The 14,695-nt window shown below is 39.4% G+C and overlaps 1 pseudogene across 1 annotated transcript; it reads right to left on the bottom strand.

The window, feature by feature from the left end:
* Nucleotides 1–5,452: 5,452 nt before the first annotated feature.
* Nucleotides 5,453–12,286, bottom strand: LOC309516526 (vomeronasal type-2 receptor 26-like; annotated as a pseudogene). Its single transcript has 5 exons — nt 12,141–12,286; nt 7,947–8,608; nt 7,500–7,727; nt 7,226–7,352; nt 5,453–6,363 (listed from the first exon to the last, which is right to left on the bottom strand). The product of its transcript is annotated as a vomeronasal type-2 receptor 26-like (transcript).
* Nucleotides 12,287–14,695: the final 2,409 nt, after the last annotated feature.

Below are 14,695 nucleotides of genomic sequence, written 5' to 3'. Positions count from 1 at the left end.
CATAGATATGAAAACCCAAAGAGATATTGGGTAAGATCTGAGGGTTTTCATTAATTTCCTTTACTGCAAAAGCCAATGCCAGGATATGTTGATAATTCTTAGGAATGACACTAGAATTAAAGATGCATTTTTAATCATAAGGAAATGCCAGGCCTTGTAAAATCTTTGCAGTGGTCTTCTACATCTACTTCATTGTTCTTTATTATGGTATATAGATGCAACCCTTCTTTATAGCAAATCTATATCCTAAGGTAGTATATGTAATAAAGGAAAAGCCCAAATAATATCTGTGTTTTTCAGAACATGGTGTTATGAGCAGAGCCATAGCTAAGGAATCTTGCGCCCTTGGCAGAACCATCCAGATTGACCCCCATAGCCATGTACAAATTAGCTCTTCTTTCCACTTTTCCAAACTCCCCCCCCTCCACCCATTCCATTCACCCTATATTTAAAACCATTTTTATGGAGCAATATTCAATATTTATATTTATGGACATATTTTAGCCAATTTTGCACTCCTCCATCACCTGCGCCCCTGGCGGGGGCCCACCTCACCACCCCCTAGCTACAACCCTGGTTATGAGCTATGGGGGTTGGCTGAATTCCTGAACCCTGAATTCCTTCTAATTCCTGGACCCCACTTATTCCTGGATCAAGTCATTTTTAACATACAAGCCAGGCCAGTTTCCTGACAAGAGAATTTCCTGGGAGAAGGATGATTAGGAAGAAAAAAAGAAGGTGATGTCCATTAAGAAAGTCATCAAGACAGCACAGGTTCTGTGCCAGTTGACAAAGAGGTGGAGACCCTCTCTCCGTTCAGATTTAGTTTAGAAAACAACACTATATTTAAATATATTTTGCACCATCCAAAGGTATGATACATCAACTTTTTTTACCATTTCCCCTGTACAATCTCAATTTCTATTTATATTGTTAACTCTTCGCTCTCCTAATACTGAAATCAAACCTTTATTAGGCATTATGCAAATAAAAACCGTAAGAAGGAAAATAACATGTAAAAGCCTTGAAATATATATAAAAAGGCAGCAGTTGGCTACAATCATATATATATACATACATATAAAATCAGTGGTTTTCCTTGTTAACCTGCTCCTTGGAGGACTGCAGCCAAAAACTCGGCTACCCCCGCCGTTACCCTTTGGTCAACGTCGGATAGGCAGAATCCCGCACATTCACCTTGCTGGGGTTCCAGACCACCCAAAAGAGGGGACAGCACGCGTTGACGGAGCGTACTGTACAATGGGCAATGAAAGAGAATATGCTCTACAGTGTCCGGGACATTCATAGAGCATCTGCAGAATCTCTTGTTTCTAGGGATGTTTTGATATCTTCCCCAGACAAATGCTGAGGGAAAGACATTCAACCGGGCCAGCATAAAAGCCCTACGTTGGGCTGGGATTATTAATTTAGTGACGTAATTGACTCTGCTATCTAAGATATTTAAATCATAGAATATGGGGGAGCAAATTTTATTTACAGCTGCCATAATATTTTGTCTCTCCACATCCTTTAGTCTAGCTAGGATATTATGGAAAATGTATTGCTCATTAGAATTATACAGGGGCTCCAGCTCGATGCCTAAAGATTCAATCTTTTTTTCGAGGTACTGATACCATCTTGATTTATAGGAGTCTTTGAGCAGATCAGCGAGCAGGCTTGATGGAGAGCAGCGAAAATGGCACCGTAACCAGTACTTTATTGAGGTGGACCAGGCCCAGTATTCCATTGTGTGTATGCCTATTTCTGCACACATTGTTTCATATTTGATCGCAGCTGGGAGTCCAAGAATACGTCTCAGAAAGCTGGAGTGAATCTTATTTAAATCACTGTTATATGCTTGAATCCATAGCGGGATTCCATAGAATATCTGGGCTTGCACTTTTGTTTGAAAAATCTGATTGGCCGCAGGAATAAATTGATTACCTTTCTGATAATAAAAACGGGCAACTGCTGATGAGGTGCACTTTGCCTGTTTTATGGCATTTGTGCGATGACTTGCCCACCCTAGATTGCTCTGGAATAAGATTCCCAGATACCTATAGATTTTTACTTGTTGGATTTCTTGCCCTCTTATTTTCCATTTCTCTAGTTTCCAACCATTTGAGAAGACCAAAATTTTTGTCTTCTCGTAATTTATAGAGAGTTTATTACATTCGCAGTAGAGGGTCAGAGAAGATATAAGACGTTTCAGACCCAAGCTCGTTAATGATAGTAGGACTGCATCGTCTGCGTATAATAAGAGAGGAACTGGTTTCTGATTAAGTTTAGGGGCATGTGATTCTATTTTTTGAAGGTGATCTGGCAAGTCTGATAAGAATAAGTTAAATAGAAAGGGGGCAAGAATACATCCTTGTTTTACCCCTTTCGAGATTGGGATGTCTGATGAAAGATGACCTATGGTGTTAAGTTTGACTTGACAGACATTGGAAGAGTATAGATTTTGTATTAGAATCAATAAGCGCTGATCAATTTTTAGTTCTGCGAGTTTCCTCCACAGCTTTGGGCGGTCAATTGAGTCGAATGCACCACGAAAATCTACAAAAGCAGCATATATCTTAGATTGCCTTTGGGATCTATATTTTTCAACCAAATGCATAAGTATAAGGCAGTGGTCTAATGTAGAGCAACCTTTAGAGAAACCTATTTGTTCTTTCCCTGGTAAATTTAAATTTTTCATCCATATAAGGAGTTTAGATAGGAGGTGCTTAGCGTAGATTTTCCCTATCGCTGATAGTAAGCTTATCGGTCTGTAATTCTTTGGTTCTTTTGGGTCGCCATTTTTAAAGATTGGGATAATTATTGATCTTAACCATATCTCCGGTATGATCCCATCTTTGTCTATGAGAGTAAACAATTGAGCTAGGGGTTCTGCCCACCAATCTATATAGGTCTTAAATAATTCTATTGGTAGACCGTCTGGCCCAGGCGCTCTCCTAATACTCCTGCATGCATTTTAGCACAACGTTGTCAGGGAAGAGGTTAAAACCCATACTATTGTCTTCTTTGAATTTAATTCTTTTATTCCTTTTGTAAATCCCAACTTCTTCTTACACCCTACTATTCTCTTATTACCCTTCAGTACACAAAGCAAAAGGAAGAAAAACAATACAGGTTCATAGGAAGTTGTTTTATTAAGAAAAAGTAAAATTCTTACGCAAGCTCTTCAAACAAAGGTGGTGGGGGTTCTTGGGTAAAAGTTATTGCACCAGAGATGATGAAAGCCTGGGAAGCAATGGCTCCAATGATGAAGTCTCCTCTCTGATGATACTCATGAAGTGGAGGGTGTGGATCAGCAAGCATGCAGTTATTGATATGAGACTTGCATACCATGTGTGGAAGCAATAACAAAAGCAAGGCAATTAATAACACCATCCTGGTAGATCTGTTGCCTCTAGCATCAGGTACTCCTCTTTTATCCATCTCTAAAGGCCCAGGACTAAAATATAAAGTATCTGAAATCAGACTGATACAGCTTTGTCTAATTTTACCCCCTTAGACCCGGTTCTGATTTCTGGAGGGGTTTTTTATACTATTCTTCATAGGCTGTATTATTAGCTTTGCTAAAGGCCACTGCTATTGTACTAGGGTATTGGAAAACAGTAGAGTTAATTACTATCCTTTTCACAATCAAAGGAAAAATAATCACCAATTTAAAGTTGAACATTCCCTCTGGAGTTGCAGAAGTAAACCGATTTGACACATTCAAATTGCTGCTTTTTCTTTCTCTCAATTAGATACCAACGGACACCTGGGTTAGGAGTGACACATAGTAGGGAAATCACACAAGAGTTCTCCAGAGCTAGAAAGGAAGATAAGAAGATTGTATTGGGTCAGGCTAATGGCTCAATTAGTCCAATATCCTGTTTTCACACGTGTTAACCAGATGCTCATGGGAAGTTTGTAAGCAGGACCTGAGGATAACATGTCCTCTCCCCATGTGTGATTCCACCTAGTATCAGAGGTATACTGCCTCTGACAGTGGTATAATATAGAAATTGTGGGTAGTAGCCATTGACAGAATTATCGTCCATAAATTTGTCTAATCCTCTTTTAAAGCCTTTCAAGTTGATGACATCACCACTTCTTTTCACAGCCAATTTAATAATACACATGCTGTCTGAAGGAATGCTTTTTTTGTGTGATCCCTGTATTTTCCAGCATTCAGCTTCAGGAAGGAGAAGTGTTTGATGTTAGGGTGGCCTTTCTTCAAAAGAGCAGTAGGCAATGTATATCTTTCATATGTTTATTTTGTTTTTTTTATTTGATATAAATATTTTTACTGCTTTCCCTATCAGAACCAGGTACAATAAGAATAAAAATACAGTCACATCTAAAAATACAGATATAAAACTCCAAGCCAAGGTAAAATAATACAGCATCAGATTCTGAAGGGAAAGCTCACATTCAGCCATTCCCAAAACACTGGATGAATAGTTGCACCTTTACATGTCTCCAAAATGTGTACAACATAGGTGCCAGGTGTTCATCCAGAAGGAGGGAGTTTCAGAGCTTGGGAGTCACTACTGAAAAAGGCTCTTCCACATGCTACCAAATCTTGAGTCTCCAAGGGCCGTGGAATTGTTAACAGAGCCTGTGGTTCTGATCTGCACCTTTCCAGTTCAAGTTATTCTTCAGGACAAAATTAGAATGATTACAAATGAAGCTTTGTTACCCACTCACCCCTTCATTGAAATGGAGACTCTAAAAATGAGCTACTTTCCTCCATTGACTTGAATTGAGCAATGGGTGATACAAGGATTCCCAGAAAAAACCTGGGTGGGGAAAATGGTGCTTAAAGTAGTTTATATATTTTTCAGTTCATTTATATGTAATAGCATTCAGTTTTGTGTCTTATAGTATAGTACAAAGGATGAAGTCCATGTGTATTGCCTTCCTTGAGTCTCTTATTTTTCCCCCTAAGGGATTCTCCTTCAATAAAAGTTATGAGGGGATTAGTCATCCTTAAATTATAGAACCATGTGAACACTGGCTAGCAGAAACACAGAACCATATACCTAACCATTTAACTGTACATACACTATATTTGATGAGCAAGGTACCATTAGAACACATTGCCCCATTGCCCCGAAGCATCTGAGAGAATGAGTTGTCTCCAGGGGTATTTCCTTAGTCAGAGAAAGGTGCTTGAATTGACAGAGGATATTTGTCTCAGTCAAAGCAAGGACTTTCCAAAGAATGAAAAATCTCCTCAAACCAAGAAGACTAATCAATACATTTTTTTTCTGATTCAGAGGCTGATGTGGATACATTTACAGGAAGACAAAAACTGTTTCTCTATTCAGTAGCAACTACGGAAGAAATGGATCATGTAATATTATGAAACTAAATATGTTTAGTAGGTTTCTTACAGAACATTTGATTCCATTTTGAGCTTAATAATTTAGAGAAATTTACAGGGGGGGATGGACAATTAAATTATTTGAGGTTTTCTCCTAATTAGCTGTTCCTTGCTATTCAATTCAGGTCTTAGCATAATAATGTAACATTTGGGTGCAAAGATGCAACCCAGCAGTCCAGCACTGGAGGCTAAAATAGAGAAAATCTCCACTGCAACCATGTGTTTTCCCTTTGTGCTCAGGTAGGAGGGAATAAATGATAACCAAACACTGCAAAAAACCAACATGCTGAAAGTGATGAACTTGGCTTCATTGAAACTGTCGGGTAACTTTCTGGAAAGGAAAGCCACAGTGAAACTGACTGTTGCCAGGAAGCCCATGTAGCCAAGAACACAGTAGAACATAGTCACACACCCCTCATTGCATTCTAACACAATTTCTGAAGTCAATGAGTGCATATCAACATCTGGGAATGGGGGAGAGGTTGCAAGCCAAACAGTACAAATAAGTGCTTGGATGAGGGAGCAGGAAAGAACAATGGAGTTGGCCAAACTCTTCCCCACCCACTTCCTCATTTTGGATCCAGGTTTGGTGGCCATGAAAGCCAGAACCACTGTGGTCGTTTTTGCCAGCACACAAGAAACAGCCACTGAGAAAATGATGCTGAAAGTAGTTTGTCGAAGGAAACACATTACCCTCCTGGGTTGTCCAATAAATAAAAATGCACAAAGGAAGCAGAGGAACAGGGAGATGAGGAGAGTATAGGTGAGGTCCCGGTTGTTAGCTTTGACAATGGGAGTGTTGTGGTGTTTCATAAATATTCCTAGCACTAAAGCTGTCATCATAGAAAATGAAAGAGCTAAAGAAGTTAAGCAGAGACTCAAAGGTTCTTCATAAGACAGAAAGCTGAAATTCTTAGGAATACAAAAATCCTGCTTTTTGTTTGCATATTTTTCATCTGTGCATTTATGGCAATCACTCATATCTGGAAGAAAAAAACACAATGGTGTTTTTATGTAGAAAATATGGCCAGAAAGTTCCCCAACATGAATTAAATTTTATTCTCCTTGTGATTAGATTTGTATGAGCAAAGATGCTTTGTCCTCACAGTCCAGGAATAAAGCATCTGAGCCTTTGTGTGTGTTGATTTATGCCCATGTCCTATGCACCTTTGCTGGTCCAATGATTCCCCCCCACCTTCCCTTGAACCTGAAAGACTAAGGAACAGCATGCTATACAGTGAGGGTAACTAGTAAACAAGCAGAATTTGTGGTAGTGCACAGTACCATGCAGCACATCCCTTACGGCTACAGACATAGCTTCCGGTTTCCCAACACTGTGGAGCTTGAGGTAATATAATATAGCCTTAACTCTGGTATTAAGCCGGGAGGTATTTTGAAAGCAGAAAGTGTTTTCATAATTGAGCATTTGGGTGTGTGTGTGTTTGTTTGTTTACTGGTTGAATGATATTCAAGGCTTAGCTGATGTATATTACTATAACTAAATAAGACTAAGGAACAGCCTCATTGTGGAGCTTGAGGTAATATAATGTAGCCTTAACACTGGTATTAAGCATTTGTGTGTGTGTGTTTGTTTACTGGTTGAATAATATTCAAGGCTAAGCTGAAGTAAATGTTTGATTTACAAAGGCATTAAGAGATTATAGCCATTTATATATATATATAAATCTCTTAATCCACTGAGGTTTAAAAAAGAAGCCAAAACTGACAACCCATTTAAGGAAAATAAACTCAGCCCCATTGAGATAATTATTTAAAATTTATTAATGGTGTTCCTTTAGCTACTGTTCTGATGTTGAAAAAGTTCAATTACATTATATGCCTTACCAATTTGATCTGAAATCTTCCCTCCTGGACATGGGATACAATCATAGCAGCAAGATGGCTCCCCCTCCTTCACTTTTTTGCTATAACCAGGACGGCAGCTCTCAGTACAGATAGAAAGAGGCTGTGCCTAATGTGTAAATGAAAGAGATTAATGATGATCTTGAAGATAATTATTGAGGAACCAGTAAAATCCAGGAGACTTTGCATATGTTATGTAACAATTACAAAAAAATATGATTTTATAGGAGCAGAATATTTTCTAAACTATCTCTACCTGGTTAAATCCCTTGTGCCATGTTATGACATTCTCATTGATGGTGAACACTTGGTCTGGAGAAGCCAGGGGATCGGTCCTCCCAACTTTTATTCTATGAAAGGATTCATTTTTCAGGAATATCCAGTTATCAATATCAAAGCCAGCTGCAAACTCCCCATTCTGGTCAAAGGAAACTCTCTCCCCAGCACTATTGTTAAATGAGACCCTTTTCAAAAACTCGTGGAGCTGAATTGAAGTGGAAAAAACAATAGTTAGAAAATGCTGTAGTGTATATGTTAGGGTCAGGAAATAAGGAGGTAAAGTGGCAAAAATATTCTATCAGTGTTATCTCTTTTTAAGGGATGAAGGAAGATGAAAGAGAAAGTTTCATTTCATGAGGTGTGAATTGGTTTGCTATAAAATACACACTGGATGAATCTTCTCCCCTTCTCTCACATTCATTACCTTCCAGTGTTGGTGATCCTGAAATTTCTGAATGGCTCTGTTCTGCATGGCACTGTGCTTGAGTCTAGATGAGGACATAGCATGTAAAGCATGGGCCATAACATAAACAGCATTATAGATACTGTAGCTGTGAGAGGTCATGCTCATTTCAAAAAAAAGACTCAGAAAGACTCTCCAGCTTCTCCTCCCCAGTGCAAATGTCCCCATCTATCTTGCTGACATCTGTATTTGGGAATACACAACCAAAAGCCTGTTGCCAGAAGTCCTTGATAAAACCATCTCCTGTGGTGCTGGATGGGTTTCTGTTTCTAACAAATTCTTGAAATCCTGGTAGATCATTGGAGTGAATTGTAAATGAGAGAGATCCATGGAACATTTCTGTATCCCAAGTCCTCTGATAGACCATTGAAGTGAACTCCCCCTGGGCTGTTATTATCCACACTATACCTTTTGACTTCTTCCTTATATGTTCTTGTTCCGACAGATATGGAAACCATCTCAACAACACAATCCCATAAGATTCTCCATATGCCACCACTACACTGGCTTTACTATGTATGATTTTGTCATGTATTTTACCCCCCCTTGTTAAACATCTCATTAATTTCAGTGACAACAGTAAATGTTTGGGTTCTTTCAATGAAGGCAAAGCAGATACCACTCTGAGAAAATGGCGGAGACATATTTTGCACAAATCTTTCTCCATTGTCATTATCCATAGTTAGGAGCCCAATCCATGTCCACCTGAAATGCAGAAGCAAAGAAAGAATCCCTGCAAACTGACTGTCTTCTCTGGGCACCATCTGGTAGAATGGGATGCCTGGCGTTTTATCATTCATCACTGGAGCAGGGCCATAAATGAGCTAAAGGAAAGTGTGGAAAGAAGAGAATATGATTGTACCCAAATAGGTCTTACTCAGAGTAGACTCATAGAAATTAATGAACCTAAGTTATTCATGTCTATTAACTTGCAAAGCAGTTTGTGTAGAAGGTGTGTTGTATATCATCCATAGATACAATGTCCAAATAACTATACTCACATTTTGTCACTTACACTTTCAGTAGACCTGCAATATCAGTGGATTTTTCTTGCAACGAACTGGGTGCTGAGGGTGAGAGTGTTGGTTGGCCTGAAGCTTCCAGGTGGCTTTAAAGCTGAAGAGAAACTGCTCTGGGAACTCATGCAGTATTGCCATGAATACAATGTATTCCTCAGAAACTTAACTTCCACAGGTAATAGATTTTCATTCAGTCAGCAGTGGCAGATAAGATCTCCCCTTCATACATACAAATAGATGTGTTGTGGGAGGATAATAATAATGGGGAAGAAATTCCAGCCAGGTAGAGGTCCTAGCCTTGAGTTCAGAGTGTGCATTAGTCAATCCTCCCCTCAGGTCTCCAATCCTTATCTTGTACTGATGCTGCTCAACACCATTTCCACTCAAATAACGGAAAAAGGATCTCCACAACCTGGTATTGCCATATTCCCAAAACTGAAAATCCAGACAAAGTTGTAGAGCTTTTACCACCCCACCTCCTGCCAGGGCATTTCCAGGGCATTTTAGCCGATTTTGTGAAAATCCCCTCGGACACCAAAATGCTATCCAATTCCCAGACGTGTCCAGACGTATTGCAACCTTAAGTTAGGTTGTGAGGGGGAAAGCCCTTTCCACCACTTGCAATGAGTGGTTCCAAAGGCCCATCGAGGCTCAGACACTGGAACAGATCAGTGGGAAGCTCATAGGGCCAAAAGCCCAAAACCTTTAAAGGGCATGACCCTTTCCTCTTCTCGTGAGATTTCCTGGGATCTCTCTAGAGCACAATGGGGAACACAACTCTGCTCTCTGGGCTGAGTGTCACCAGGCAAAGTTGTCCTGTATGCAGCTCATGCCCCCAAACAACCCAGCCAGATGGGCGGAATATAAATATATTATTATTATTATTATTATTATTATTATTATTATTATTATTATTACAAGATATGTAATATGGCAGAGTTCTGCTTAGCTGACCCTTATGTTTATATTCCTAAAGTATTGCCACAAAACATTTTTTTTCCTTAAAAGTATTTGCTTATTTCAAAGTAGGAGGAGAAGATGAAGTGCTTAGGTTGTTACGCTTTTTGATTCTAATTTAAGAATGACCCACAGAGGCTTTATTTAACAATCAGTTAGGATATTTCCGTTCCACCTTAAAAGGGAGCAGGCTGTGAGTCACAGAGCCTGCGTATTTCCTTTTCACAGGATGTTTATGTTTCCTATTGCTTTCGTTTTCTCTCTCTGTCGGAGACACCGACTCACGCAGTCAGTCATGTCTTTCTTTGTTCTGATCAACGCTGAATAAAAGCTTGTAAATAATGCTCTCCTGAGTGCAACTTTTGGCTGTGCATTATCTACTGATAAAAGGTGTGCATGAGCTCTGGAATGTGACAAGATATTTTCTAGAAACAACTCATGTCACTACTAATCGCTCATACTGCGTGACTACGGGAGATCGATGGATCGTCCGGCAGCCGGCTTGGGGCCATGATGGACTTTATCTCCCTGGCAGTATCCCAACAGGCTTGACATTTACACAGAGTGATGGCCATGCGTGTATGTTATTCACTGACTATGCCAAAAACAAAACATTTTAAAAGGAAATGTTTAAAAGTAGTAAAGCACTATAATTATACATAAAACAACACACACAAACATACACACATTGATAGAAACATATGGCATACCTGTGGAATTTTGAAAATATCCACAAATCTTGCCGTTTGAAGTGAGGTTGGGGGGTCCAGTCCCCCAATGACTCCAATCAGGTTTGTTTGGACATCACATTGGTAATTTGGGACAAATCTTCCCAGGGTGTATATGAGTAGTATTGTAGCATGGTAGGTCCACTTATCAGTATAATAGTTATCATAGATGTGGAAACCCAAGGTGATATTGGGCAAAAGGTGAAAGTTTTCATTAATCTCTTTTACTGCAAATGCCAAGGCCAGGATGTGCTGATAATTCTTAGGTATTGCACTAGAAGGTAAGTTGTATTCTGAATCATAAGGAAACTTCACACTGATATTGCAATTGTTAGAAAAGTATTGTATCACTTTAAAAATATTATTAAACTATTCCATCTCCCTGGAACTTTTAAAATGTTACATCCTTTTTTCACTTGCACCATTAGTTTGACAGGGAGGTGGGAACACCATTTGAGAAGGTGGGGTACTGTTTTTCATCTTAATAAAAAGTTCCAAGACATAGCAGTAACTCCAGGAATTGCTGAAACTGGAGTTTTATTCATTATCCCCAAGACTGCCACCAATCAAGTCCCAAAGCTGGGGTATAAAATTGCAGGAGAAGGAATGCAGAAAAACTGTAACCTAAGGCAGGGTTTATATACTGTCTACGGATGGTCATTGATTCAATTCACAGCATCTTCAGTTGCAGACCTCTTGTGAATAACAGGACCAGGAAAGACATCTGTCACAGTTCAGGGAGGCAGCTACCAAAAGTAGAAAAACTGGCATAATTGGACCTGCTATCTGATGCAGTAAAAGAAGATGCCATGTAATTGCTTAGATCAACTTTTCCTCTAGGATATTAAAGAGGAGCAAAAATAATTTTGATAAGATTAGGAGCACTGAATTAGATATGCCTTAAAACATAAAACAATGAAGGGGTGGGGGGTAGGATGCCTATATGGATTCATAATGCCTTGGAGTGCTCGTTATTTTCTCTCAGATATTGTTAAGAATGAGAATGATGACATGTTGTATATATGCTGAAAGAGATGTACAGCAGAGAAAACAAAGTTGAACGCAGAAGATGAAAGGTAGCAACCATGAATAAACTTTCTATAGCATGCTAGAGAAGGAAGTGAGAAAGTCAGAGGTGTTCTCTAGCTCCCAGTAAGAACAAATATTGCAAATGAAACTTAACCACTTATTTTAAGGGGGGGGGGAATTAGGGTCTTGTTGGCATAAACAGCAACAAAAGATTCTTATTCCAGTACTTTTACATTTGCAAATCAAAGAATTTGGCAGAGAAAAGGAGTTAAATCCATATGAAAATAATTCTTTTATTTACTAAAATTTTTATTACCCTTCAGTGCTCTCTTAGTACCATTCACTTCAGAAAAGAAGAAGAAAAAGCAAATTCATAGTAAGATTTCCTTTTTTTTAAAAAAAGGAATAAATTAAACTCTTACGCAAGCTCTTCAAACAAAGGTGGTGGGGGTTCTTCAGTGAAGCTGATTCGAGTGGAGATTATGAAAGCCTGGGAAGCAATGGCTCTGATGATGAGGTCTCCTGGCTGATGATACTGATGAAGTGGAGCATGTGGATCATCAACCATGCACTTAATGATGTGAGCTTTGCTTACCATGTGAGGAAACATTAACAAAATCAAGGCAAGCAGTAACACCATTGTTAACACCAGGCAACAGCACTATTTTCATCTCTTAAAGCTAAGGACTAAGATACAAAGTGTCAGAGATGAGGCTGATATATTCTTGTCTGATCACAATCTTTATGTAATTTCCTTCAAAGGCTGTCATCAGCTTTGTTTGTGGCCACTGCAACTGGAATATTTAATTACAGTCATTCTGAAAGAGGAAAACAGTGAGTATAAAATTGTGCATACTCTATGGAATTGCTGAGAAATATATATTATATTTGTGTTAAATCAAAAATTAACTGGTTTCCTTCACTCAGTTAGATATCATGGGGTACCTGAATTGGTTGTGACACACTGGGGAAATTACCTAAGAATAAGAAGTCAGAGAGGAAATAAAATCTTTTGATCTTGTTTCAGAACAGGGATAAGTAACAGGTTCATGAAACATTGCCCCACCAACCTCAATCTTCCCTCAGTTATGTCCTCCCTACCTGCTTTCTTACTTGCATCCTGTCCAGTAGGTAGTACTGACTGTCACCTGTTGGTGACTTGTGAAAGGTAGTGGGTGGTTCACCACACCTTAAGCTGGGTTAAGCAGTGTATGCAGAGCCCCAGCCAAGTCTTCAGAGATTTGCAGCTCCTAGCAGACAGCTTCTTCCAGAGTCCCAAGATAAGGGGAAAACTCTTCTGCGAAACAGTTCGGAGTAATAAAGTATTTATTGTCTCCAGATACAAGACAAAGCTAAATACTCTTATCTACTATATGTAGGCATTAGAGTCTTTGAAGTAAAGATACATATGTACAGAGAGATCCACTAACAGTATCTTCATGCTAGCTAACACTAACATGACAACATCAGGACACAGACATGGATTAAGAGTCTCATGCGCTACCAACTGAGCTATTCCAGTGTACTATACTAGCAATCATTATTTATTTTGTTTTGTTTTATAGTATTCCTTCTGTATTAATCTGCAATCCATTCCAATTCTTTTTTTAGCTGAAGTGTCAGTAAGAATGCCTTTTTAAAAAATGAACAGATACCATAAATACATTTCTGAATTTCAAAAAAAAATTTAAAAAAAATTAGAAAGTTGTTAATTTAAACAGCCTGATGCCTTGATTCTCCTTTCCCTTGATGAATTCCTTTTATACACTACCCAATACATTGAGTTGGCTGGGATGGTAAGACAATATAGAGGATTACAGAGCTGTTTTAGTGGAAGCTGCCAGGATATTCACTCAGAGGCGACAGTGGTGGGGTCAGTGTAAATTATGGCTTTGGTTTTGCAATGCAAGGTATGGTTTTGGCATTGCCAGATATTTTCTTATCCATTTGGTAAGATCTTGAATCCTTTCCCTTTTGTTATAATCACAGGCTGCCTGAAGCTTGGTAGGGACCAGAAAACATAGGAATAAACATAGGAGATTGGCACTGGGTTGAAATGGGCCACATGACAGATGCAGGTAGTTTTAGGCCAAGGCATTGGGTATGAATTCAGTATCAAGCAGCCCACCTACTAGTTGATAAATACAATGGGGTTTAACACATAACTGGGGAGTCGCCCCTGACATGGACCAGGTCCATCAACCCTGCTTGGGTCACCATTGAGAACGGTGCTATGGTCCATTAGCCCCCATGTGGGCTCCTGGACAGAGACATCTTTCCTGGACCCCTTTAACAGGGTACCCAATTAGCTAAAGTTCTAATCCAATGCCTTATCTGCCATCTGAGCTGGAGCCCCACATTGCCAGGCTGCAACCTGAGTCCCCTATCCACACCCTGTTACCAGAACTCATTCCCTGCAGCTGATAGGTGCACCCGGTCCAGTCTGAAGAGAAACTCATTTGATAATTTTATGCTGAACTCCCTGAGGTTGCCCTCTTAAGTACTGTCAAGTGGTGGGCCTCATCTACCCTTTCCTCTGCAACTGGATTGGCCCTTCTGACAAGCCTTCACACTGCACAGTTGGAAGGGGGAGCATTAAATGTGCCCCCCTATGGCAGTGCAGACAGGGCTGTGGCCTTGCTGCAGAGCAAACACTGCTCCCCAGTGCGCTAAGTGAGCAGGGATTGCAAGAATTTATCCTAAGGATTCATTGATATTAATCTGGACCCATAATCATTAAGGCAGGGAATATACAATTTAGGAAGTGAAATTTGTGTTGGAATATTTTGAGTAAGTTTTCTTCTAGGGCAGCTAAAGGGAGGCAAACATTCTGATGCATTCACACTACACATACTATGCCAGATTCCACATTGCAATAGAGGATGTGGACATATTGTTCAATCCCTTCTACTTATTAGATGTTTCTTGCTGTTCAATTCAGGCCTTAGCATAATAATATAACATTTGGGTGCAAAGA

This window comes from Podarcis vaucheri (assembly GCF_965113315.1).
Source record: "Podarcis vaucheri genome assembly, chromosome: 13".
NCBI lineage: Eukaryota > Metazoa > Chordata > Lepidosauria > Squamata > Lacertidae > Podarcis > Podarcis vaucheri.
The sequence above is the reverse complement of the archived record's forward strand: the minus strand, read 5'-3'. Positions and strand labels throughout refer to the sequence as shown.